Source organism: Marmota monax, unplaced genomic scaffold (genome assembly GCF_021218885.2).
Source record: "Marmota monax isolate L192 unplaced genomic scaffold, Marmota_monax_Labrador192_F-V1.1 WCK01_AAM20220418_F8-fsc00055, whole genome shotgun sequence".
NCBI classification, from domain to species: domain Eukaryota; kingdom Metazoa; phylum Chordata; class Mammalia; order Rodentia; family Sciuridae; genus Marmota; species Marmota monax.
In genome coordinates this window covers 7423432-7431673 of record NW_026695205.1, presented here as the reverse complement: position 1 = coordinate 7431673, position 8242 = coordinate 7423432, and the positions used below count along the sequence as shown (strand labels likewise).

At 45.9% G+C, this 8242-nt stretch overlaps 1 protein-coding gene across 1 annotated transcript in view; it reads left to right on the top strand.

The window, feature by feature from the left end:
- The first annotated feature begins 4890 nt into the window (after positions 1 to 4890).
- LOC124083460 (putative dimethylaniline monooxygenase [N-oxide-forming] 6) overlaps positions 4891 to 8242 on the top strand; it is a 23071-nt gene continuing 19719 nt past the window's right edge. The window contains exon 1 of the mRNA XM_058574416.1: positions 4891 to 4999. The gene's annotated coding sequence lies outside the window, so the exon portion shown is untranslated. The remainder of the gene's footprint in view (positions 5000 to 8242) is intronic.

The following is an 8242-nucleotide window of genomic DNA, read 5'->3' as shown; positions in this document are numbered from 1 at the left end:
CCTTGGTTTCAGGCCTAGTACTAAGCTGGCTGCTGGGGATGCTGGCTTCTGGCCTGTCCCAACACACACAGTCAACAGGGCCATCATAGTAGACCACAGAACGAGGCTGGCCTGTGTGGACATGTTGCAACTGGGCCTGCCCACATGGATGCAGTCTCAGGCCTCCCCAGCAGACCCAGGTCCCAGGCCTGTCCCCATAGACACAGGCAGCAGGGTGGCCTCCCACCTACTAACCTAGGCACCGGCCCAGCCCTCCTGAGGCCTGAAACATCAAACCAGCCATAGACTCCGAGTCAGCACACCAAGAATCTCCACACAGGCTATGGTAGACTGGAAGAGATGCCTGCTTCTTAAACGTGTAGACACCAACACAAGGCCACAGAATCACGAGTAACCTGGAAAACACGAATCCACCAAGGGAGAACTAGCAATTGACCCTAAAGACATGGAGATCTACGTGTGCCTGACAAAGAACTCCAAGAGTGGCCTCAAGAAGTTCAGTGAGCTAAAACAGATCATACACAAACAATGCATGAGCAAAATTAGAAGTTCAACAAAGAGTTAGAAACCGTAAAGCATAGCCACACAGAAATTCTGGAGTTGAAGAGCACAAATTTACAGAAATGAAAAATTTCATAGAGTGCTTCAACAGCAGAATCAATCAGGCAGCAAAAAGACAATGGAGCTGGGCACAGTGGAGCACTCCTGTCATCCCAGCAGCTCCGGAGGCTGAGGCAGGAGGATCACGAGTTCAAAGCCAACCTCAGCAACAGCAAGCTAAGCAACTCAGTGAGACCATGTCTCTAAATAAAATACAAAATAGGGCTCAGTGGCTGAGTGTGCCTGAGTTCAATCCCTGGTAACCTCCTTGCCCCCCAAAAAAGACAATGGGGTCTAAGAGGTCATTTTAAATTACACAGAGGAACAGAAATAAGAATGCATGAAAAAGAGTAAAGGAAAGTCTATGGGACTGATGAGACATCATAAAGCAAACCAATGCATAGGCATTATGGGAGTCCCCTAAGGAGCAGAGGGACAGAAAGAGGGGGAAAACTTACATAAAGAAATGATGACAGAAAACTTTGCAAACCAGGAAAAGGAAACCAATGTGTAGATCCCTGAATATGAATGAAAGAATAGATTAAACAAAGAAATGTTCATTAGCCAGACATGGTGGTGCAGGCCTGTAATCCCAGTGGCTCAGGAGGCTGAGGCAGGAGGATTGTGAGTTCAACGCCAGCCTTAGCAACTTAAAGAGGCACTAAGCAACTCAGCAGACCCAGTCTCTAAATAAAATATTTTAAAAGGGCCAGGGATGTGGCCCAGAGGTTAAGCATCCTGGGTTTAATCCCTGGTTAAAAGAAAGAAAGGAAGGAAGGAAGGAAGGAAGGAAGGAAGGAAGGAAGGAAGGAAGGAAGGTTCATTAAGACACTTTATAATCAAATTCTAAAAGTCAAAGATAAAGAATTATAAAGGCAGCACGAGAATAGTGACTTATCCAGGAAACCCCTAAGAGACTGTCAGTGGCATTCCTAGAAGAAACTCTGCAGGCCAGGTGAGAATGGAATGATATATTCAAAGAACTGGGGAAAAAAGTGTCAACCAAGAACACTAAACCTGGCAAAGCTGACCTTCAGAATAGCTTTCATACCATCGAATGAAGGAGGAATAAACACTTTCCCAAGCAAAAGGAGAGGGAGTTGATCACCACTGGATCTCCTTTTAATAAATGCTATCGGGAGTTCCTCAAAAGAAATGAAAGGAAATTGGTTACTAACCTGAAAACATGAGAGCATGAGAGTCTGGGGCTGTGGCTCAGTGGTAGAGCACTTGCTTTGCATGTGTGAGGCCCTGGGTTTGATCCTCAGCACTGCATAAAAATAAATAAACAAAATAAAGGTATTGTGTCCGTCTACAACTAAAATATATATATATATATATACTTTAAAAAAAATTTTTAAATAAGTGCATGATATATGCTGGTTACGGTATATGTAGTCAAATTCTAAATACTCTAATACTGTAAGGGCAGTGTGTAGAAACTTGTATATATGCTTGTATACAAAACTTGTATACAAAAGTTAAGAAAAAAACTGTTAAAAATAACTACAGTTACAATAATTTGCTTAGAGGCACACAATATAAAATACGTAAACTGTGACTTCAAAATATGAAATGCAGGAGGGAGGGTAAAAGTAGAGGTTTTAGGTGTGTGTAAAGTTAAGTTGCTAATAGTCCACCCTGGACTATTGTTTTATATAGGCCTCACAAATGCTAGAAAGAGAAAAAATGTAATAAATACACAAAAGATAAAGAAACCAAGCATAAGCACTACTTAAAACTATCAAGTCACAAAGGTAGACAGCAAAAGAATAAAGGAACAAGGGACTTACAAAAAATCCAGAAAACAGTTGATAGATGGCCATGGTATATCCCTACTTATAAAAAATAACCTGATGCAACAGCCCGGATTGTCTTATAAAAAGAATGACTGAATAGATTTTAAAAAGAAAAACAAAATCCAAATGTATGTAATATGTATTGTCCATAAGAGACTCGTTTTAGATTTAAGGACACACAGAGGCAGAAAAAGACAAAATGGGAAAAACCTTCCAGCCAATGGAAGCCCCAGGAGCCACAGCGGCTACACTTATGGCAAAAAAAACTCACTTAAAGTTGAAAACCATCCCAAGGGATAAAGAAGGTCACTCTGAAGTGATAAGGAGGAGGGCTGGTCACGAGTGTGTAACATGATACATACATGTGCACCGTACACTGGAACACCTAAACATATGGAGCAAGTTTTAGATCTGAGGAGAGAGACAACCAGACAAGGGACGCAGCATGGGAAAGGACCAAGGACGCTGGGAAGCTGGACATACACACGCAAGGGAGGAAACCGGACCCTGCATATACGGAAAAAAAAAAAAAAACAACTTAAAGTGTATTAAAGGCTTAAACTTTAAGATCTGAAACTGTAAAACTATAAGGGAAAAAAAGTAGACACCTTGACATTATTCTGGTCAATGAGTCTTTTATAAAAATATATGTGTCAAATGTAGGGATGTGAAAGTAAAAAAAGATAAATGAAATAGCATCAGATTTTTTTTTTTGCAATCTTTATTAATTTATTTGCTTTTTATTCTCATTTTAAGTTTTTTTTTCTCTTTTTTTTTCTTTTTTTTTTAATTGGTTGTTCAAAACATTACAAAGCTCATGACATATCATCTTCCATACATTTGATTCAAGTGGGTTATGAACTCCCATTTTTTACCCCAAATACAAGTTGCAGAATCACATCGGTTACACATCCACATTTTTACATAATACCATATTAGTGACTGTTGTTTTCTGCTACCTTTCCTATCCCCTACTATCCCCCCTCCCCTTCCCTCTCATCTTCCCTCTCTACCCCATCTGCTGTTGTTTAGCATCAGATTTTTTAAAAAAGGTTCATCATAGAAAAGGAGATAATTAACAGAGTGAAGTGACAACCCATAGAAGAAGGCACTATTTGCAAACCATTCGTGGGATAAGGGCTGTGTTAGTCAGCTTGACGTCACTGTGGCCAAAACGTTGGACAAAGTCAACTTAGAGGGCTGGGGATGTGGCTCAAGCGGTAGCGCGCTCGCCTGCCATGCGTGCGGCCTGGGTTCGATCCTCAGCACCACATACAAATAAAGATGTTGTGTCTGCCGAAAATTAAAAAAATAAATATTTTTTTTAAAAAAAAAAGGATTAAAAAAAAAAAAAAAAAAAACAAAGTCAACTTAGAGGAATAAAAGTTTGTTTTGAGCTCATGATGTCAGGATTCAGTCCATAGTTGCCCAGTTCCACTGCTCTGGGCCCAAGAGAGGTGGAGCACCATAATGGAAGGTCATGGTAGTGGAAAACGGCTAGCCTCGTGGTGGCCAGGAAGCAGAGAGAGAGAGACAGAGGAGACAGAGACAGAGAGAGAGGAGAGAGAAAACGAAGAGAGAAAGGGGCCACACAGAAGCTGACACACAGAAGTCGAACCCTTTCGGGGCACACCCAGGGACCCACCTCCCCAGCCACGCCCACCTGCCTACAGTTACCGTCCAGCCAGTCCATTCCAACCAGGATGGCCTGATTAGGTTCCAGCTCTCGTAATCGGATCCTTTCACCTCTGAATATTCCAGCATTACCACAGGAGCTTTTGAGGGACATCTCGTATCCACACCGTAACAAGGGGTTAATAATAAAATATGTAAGGACTTCAAACAAATCAGCAGCAATGAAACAAACAACCTTATTTAAACATGGGTAAAGGGCCTGGATAAACACTTCTCAAAAGAAGAAGAATGAATAGAGGAACAGAACCAAGGAATGGGAGGAGGGGAGGGAGGGAGGCAGCCCTGGGGGTGGGGGTGATACTGGCCAAATGGCATTGTGACATTGTGAGCAGGTATGAATACATAACAACGGATTCCACCATTGTATACAACCATGATGCACTGATTTTAAAAAGTGGGGGAAAGAAGGACACGCTCAACATCACTAATTATCAAGGAAATGCAAATCAAAATGAAAATGAGACCTCACCTCACACCTGTTAGAATGGCCATAATCAAAAGACAAAAGATAAGAGGATGTAAGAAAAAGGGAATCTTGGTGCATTTTCAGTGGAAATGTAAATTAGTACAACCCACCATTTTGGAAAACAGTGTGAGGTTTCCCCAAAAAATTAAAACGGGACTTCCCTAGGACCCAGCAGTCCCACTCCTGGGTTCATAGCCAAAGGACAGGAAAGCAGTATGCGGAAGAGAGGCCACACAGGGGCATCCAGCAGGCACTGTCCACCACGCTGTGATGCAGCCTGGCCTCTGTCGGCAGATGCCCAGGCAAAGGCACTGCACCTGCACACATCGTTCAGCCTCAAGAAAAGCAAATCTCATCTTTCACAATGACGAGGGGGAGCCGGAAGGACGCTGCACTAAGTGAAATCAGACAGGCATAGAGATGTGAATACCACGCACCAGTGAGTAGATGGGCAGTGGCCGTGACTTGGGCTGGGAGGGATGGTGGCTGGTGGTCAAAGCCTAAGAGCTCAGTGACGCAGGACGAGTAAGTCTGGAGATGTAACATGCAGCGCGGTGTTTAAACAGGGGTAAAGGGCCTGATAAACACTTCTCAAAACACAGTGCTGTACACATGGGATTTGTTCAGAGTAGGTCCAAAGTGTTCTCGGCCACAAAGAACAGTGGGGCCTGAGTGAAGTGACAGAGACGCCAACAAACTTGCTACAATTTGGGGATACATGTGTATGTTAAAACATGGTGCTGGGCGCCTTACATGTAGTTTTATTTGTTAATTATACCTCAGTGAGGCTGGAGAGAAAGAAATAAACTCAAAATAAACAATAAAATAAAAATTTTTGCACCCATCTATGCAGCAGTGATGCAAATAATCTTCACAGGAAAGAGGAGAGCTTTAAAAGTGTTGTCAAGTTAAATCCACACCTACTCACGGAGCACCCACTGGGTGTCAAGGGAGGTGACAAAAATCAGAATCCACAGTCCTGACAGCAAGAGGTGAATCTGTCCACAGGACAATAATGAACGCTTGTGAGACAATTCAGAGAGTTCCCGGAAGCCAGCGACATCAGGTGGTGAGGGACGCAGCATCGGACCTGAGGAAACTTGGCCAATGCACGGAAGTGCTAGGAAGGCTTCCAGTGGAGAAGGAGGTTTGGTCAGGGTGCTGACGCATGCACAGACCTGCACAGACAAAATGAAGGTGGGAGAACCCCCACCCACAGTTCCAGAGGCCTGAGTGAGCAGGGAGCATGACCCCCGCAGGGAGAGGGAAGGGACAGTGGTTGAGTGCGGGTTCCCAGACAGGGGTGCATGGAGGAAAGGAGAGGCTGGGTCAGCCAGCAGTGGGAGGGCAGCAGGGGACCCCAGGAGGAGCACAGAGCACTGTGTGCCCTAGGAAACACTTCCTGAAGCCCTTGGCGAGTCCAGCTTTGGAAGGATAGTCCCCAGGAAGAAGGAAACACGGCCTGAAGCAAACAGCCCACAGAAAGAACAGGCCTGAGCCTGTACATTTGCAGGGCAGGGGTGGCAGCAAGAAGGCGGGGCGGGAGACAAGGAAGAACGTCCGCTGCTCTGCCCTCTGCCTGCCCATCAACCAGCCTCCCTCCACTTGGTCCAGGACTTCCTCCTGGCTAGCCTGAGGGGTCACTAAAAGGTGATGAACCATAACCCTGCATTTGGGAAACTTTCAGGAAAGAGAATGCTGAGTTTTCCTCTCTGCCTCCCTCCTTCTACCCGTGGGATGAGACAGAACTGGCTAGGACTGGCTCGGGGGAGGGTTATCTCTGTGATGGATTGAAGCCTAAGAATTTGCAAATTACAATCTGTCAAGGCCTCTGGCTGTGCTTGTGGATCCCCTAGGACTCCCTTAAGTCCAGAAAAATACAAAAATGGGAATTACAAACGTAAAGTCATCTGGAAAATCTCCCCAAACCCTCACAAATCCTAAAATAATCAGCCTGTCCGGCAAACACCATGGCTTCCCTCAACTTGAAAGCCATTAGGCCTCCAAACCCTAGTCTGCTGCCCCAGGAAGCCAGGTACCAGGCAGCCTGTTCAAACCGCCCTGCTCTGGGTGACAGCCACAGCGCAGACCGCCGAAGAGCTGAGGTCTGCAGAGGACTCAAGAGACTGAGCAGGCAGCTGCTCTTATCTCATCTCCCATACTGAACTCTTCATCAGTATCCAGAGGAGGGACAGCCTTCTTAAATCCCTTCCCGATTCCGATGACCAGGTGGAGCTCCACAATTTCAAAGCACACCGCACTCTCTAAGTTGCCGGTCAGCCATTCACTGAGAGCATACTTGTTGAATGCCTGCTATGAGCTTAGCTGGGTCCCAGGCAGAGGAATAAGAAATGAGTAAGGCTTGTCTTTGGGTTGAAGAAGCTCAGGGCCTCATTGTCGAGATGTGGCAGAGTTAAACAACAGCATAGGATGCTGTGAAACTGATTAGAAAATTTGGGAGGTCAGAAGAAGGAGGTCTGGTAGAAACTGAATTATTAGGAAAAATTAATTACCCTGCTCTGGCTCCTTCCTATACTGCAAGGACTTAGAAAGTTTAAAACTGCTCTTCAAAGACTGCTTTGCAGGTAGAGCTTGCAGGCAACTTGGGCAGACACCTGGGCTGGAGCAAAGGGAAGCAAAGGCTGAGTTTTCTTGCCCCTGAATGGGCAAGCACGGTTCACCAGCCAAGTTTACTCAGCGAGCCTCACGGCCTACTTCCTGAGGTGGAGGCATCTGCAGTGACCCCAATAGTGCCCTGCCTGCTGGATGCGATTCCAGTGTGACCTCACCTGTCCTGTGGCAGGCCCCTGGTTTCTGCTCCTAGTGCCCTGCATCCTCTCCTACCCAGTGTTCTGCCATTGCCCTCCCCTCTCTGGCCTGTGTTGTTGCAACCCCGTCCTGGCCCGCCTCCAAATCTGGTCTTGTCTGATCTCATCACTTCCATGTTCAGAATTTCCCAAAACCTAGAAAATGGTGTCCAAACCCTTGAGTGAGGTGCTGCGGTGTCTTCCACAACCTGTGACCCCCTCATCTTCTGCTATTCCTGTCCCCTGTAGTCCAGCAATCCCGGGCCAGCTGCAGGTCACATCCCCCCTTGCTCGTTTGTATGTTGGCACACTTTTCTCTTTGCTTGCTGCACGCTCCTTGCCCCTTCTCTGGCTGGCAAAGATTTATCCTTCCCTTGACCCTCAGCCTCTTCTCACTTTCTCTTAAAGTCACTAGTTCTTATTCTTCTCCCAGGCAGATTTAGATGCTCCTTCCTGAGTACTGGGTGCACTGAACCCAGCTCGCTGTCACACGTCCCTTCTCTGTCTCTTGGAATGTTCCAGGTGGAAACTCCGTCTGCTGGCCCCTGAGCCCCTAAGACCCTGTTGAAATGCTTGACATGTGGTAGGCACTTGCCAAAGTAGAAGGAATGGCGGAAGGGAGGCAGGTGGGGAGGAAGATGAGGGGGGACGGCAGGGATGGAAAGGGGTGGCAGCCAGAGATGAGATTCAGTGGCTCCGCAATTCTGTCCTTTGCATCTCCAGTTTTACAAACTCATCACCTACAAGGGTTAGCTCGGCTCCTCACATTCAGACCTTCCTATGTTTCCAGAAATCTGAGCCCCCGTTGGTGCAACAAAACTATCCCAGGTGCATCGAGTCTGTTTATACATACTGTAGTTTCAAAGCAAAAATAA